Genomic DNA, 2,512 nt, shown 5'->3' with positions numbered 1-2,512 from the left:
GGGAACCTGGGAAGAGACCTGTGAACCTGGGATGAGACCTGCGAACCTGGCGATGAGACCTGTGAACCTGGCGATGAGACCTGTGAACCTGGGATGAGACCTGTGAACCTGGGATGAGACCCGTGAACCTGGGATGAGACATTTGAACCTGGCGATGAGACCTGTGAATCTGGGATGAGACCCCTGAACCTGGCGATGAGACCTGTGAACCTGGGATGAGACCTGTGAACCTGGGATGAGACCTGTGAACCTGGGATGAGACCTGTGAACCTGGGATGAGACCTGTGAACCTGGCGATGAGACCTGTGAACCTGGCGATGAGACCTGTGAACCTGGCGATGAGACTTGTGAACCTAGGGATGAGATCTGTGAACCTGGCAAAGAAACCCCTGAACCTAGCGATGAAACCCCTGAACCTGGGATGAGACACGTGAACCTGTTGATGAGACCTGTGAACCTGTTGATGAGACCTGTGAACCTGTTGATGAGACCTGTGAACCTAGCGATGAGACCAGTGAACCTGAGATGAGACCAGTGAACCGGAGATGAGACCAGTGAACCTGAGATGAGAGTAGTGAACCTGGGATGAGACCCGTGAACCTGGGATGAGACCTGTGAACCTGTTGATGAGACTCCTGGACCTGGTATGAGACCAGGAACCTGGGATGAGACCAGTGAACCTGGGATGAGACCCGTGAACCTGGGATGAGACCCGTGAGCCTGGGATGAGACCTCTGAACCTTTTGATGAGACCTGTGAATCTGGCGACGAGACCTGTGAACCTGGGATGAGACCAGTGAACTTGGGATGAGACCCCTGAACCTGGGATGAGACTCTTGAACCTGTCCATGATACCTGTGAACCTGGCGATGAGTCATTTAAACTCTTCCATAAGGCACTGGACCTCCTTGTTGTATTCACTAAAATCACAACAGTCACAGTTAGTGTACATAAGTGGCCGAAATAGCTCAGTTGGGAGAGCGTTAGACTGAAGATCTAAAGGTCCCTGGTTCGATCCCGGGTTTTGGCAGATACTTTTGTTGACTGAAAAGCCACACATTACACGTTTAGAAACATGGGAAAGAAAAAGTTGTTGTAAGAACATAGACCATTTTTTCTTCGTGTTACAGCTTTTCATTGCTTGTGCTTCCGTCTTTCCACCATCCCTCATTAATTCGTCCTTTTTCTGTCCTTCTTTCTGCTCTTTCATCAATAACTTCACTCCCTCCTTCCTGTCCTTCATTCATCCCGGATATTAATTATTGACTTTTCTCACCAGTGTACCTCCTCCAGCACAATGCTTTTTTCTCTCTCTCTCTCTCTCTTTCTCCCTCTCTCGTGACTCGCAGACTGAAGACACAATCACATCCAGTGAGTGACAGCCACACACCCTCAAGCACATCCCACGAGGGCACACCAGGAGCCAACCACGCTCAATGCAATTTTTATTTAAGTTTCATGAAGATTCCTCAAAGTAATAAGCACACCAAAAAGTCTTACCCTATGGAAAAGCAGAGCTAACTAAAACTACCTAGGGGCAACTGCCACTGGGTAAATTATAAGAGATAAAGAAATGCCGTACATCGAAAAGTTTCATAAGGATAAAGAGGAAAGAGGCTGAAGGCTGAGTTCCTTTATAACGTTATGGAACTCCAAGGTGCCGTGCAATATCTTTATCATGTCAGCCAGGGGGTCCTTTATCCCATATAATACATTGTCACACCATCACCTTTCCCACATACCACTTAAAATCTTGGTGCATAGCTCTTTCATATGAAAAAGTGTGCATGTTTCCAAACATGAAGAATATAAAAAGAAAACCTCTAGTGAAAAGTGAAACACACCAAAAACCTGTTAGATATTTGTTGCAAACAGATGTTAGATGTGGTTCAATACAAGTCAGTTTATTAAAAAAAAATAAGTGCAGTAGCTCAGAAGAAACATGCAGAAAGATATCTTCTGCCTATCATAGGAGGGCACAAAATAAACATATTGTCTCTGTTTGTCATCATAAGCTATCAAATAGAGCAGAAGAAAGAACAATAACATTCCTTTTGTTGCTTTAAACAGCTGCTTTAATATTGCACCGTGACCTGACCTGCCTTTCACCTCGGCTGCTGGCTCTGGCAGCAGGCATTGTGATGTCAGAACTCAACCTTAATAACCTTTTAATAGCATAGTCGAGTTCTGTCATCTTCTCTTTATGTTCTGTGAATTTGTGCATCACAAGTCGTGGATTGTAAAGAAAGTAGTGACAGCCGTTACTACAGGGATTACAGAATCCCATGTAATATATTGATTTATATATTCACAGAAAAAACAAAGGTTAAAGTGACACTGAAATTCACCAGTTATTGTTCACTCAAGGACCTATAACTCGTACACCCGCCCTGCACAGTGTTGACGTCTATGATGTCATTTCAGATGTCATCAGTGATGTCATCACTGATGTGAAAGAACCTGTCATGAGTGATGTAATATGTGAGGTCATTAACAGTGCGTTGCCAGGGCG

General features: G+C 44.9%; 1 non-coding gene across 1 annotated transcript; it reads left to right on the top strand.

Annotated features, from left to right (window-relative positions):
• Nucleotides 1-957: 957 nt before the first annotated feature.
• TRNAF-GAA (transfer RNA phenylalanine (anticodon GAA)) lies at nt 958-1,030 on the top strand. Its single transcript has one exon. It is a non-coding gene; the product is annotated as a tRNA-Phe (tRNA).
• The last annotated feature ends 1,482 nt before the right edge of the window (nt 1,031-2,512 follow it).

The sequence above is a fragment of the Lissotriton vulgaris genome, chromosome 1_1 (genome assembly GCF_964263255.1).
Source record: "Lissotriton vulgaris chromosome 1_1, aLisVul1.2, whole genome shotgun sequence".
Classification (NCBI taxonomy): domain Eukaryota; kingdom Metazoa; phylum Chordata; class Amphibia; order Caudata; family Salamandridae; genus Lissotriton; species Lissotriton vulgaris.
This window is presented reverse-complemented; position numbering and strand designations above follow the sequence as displayed.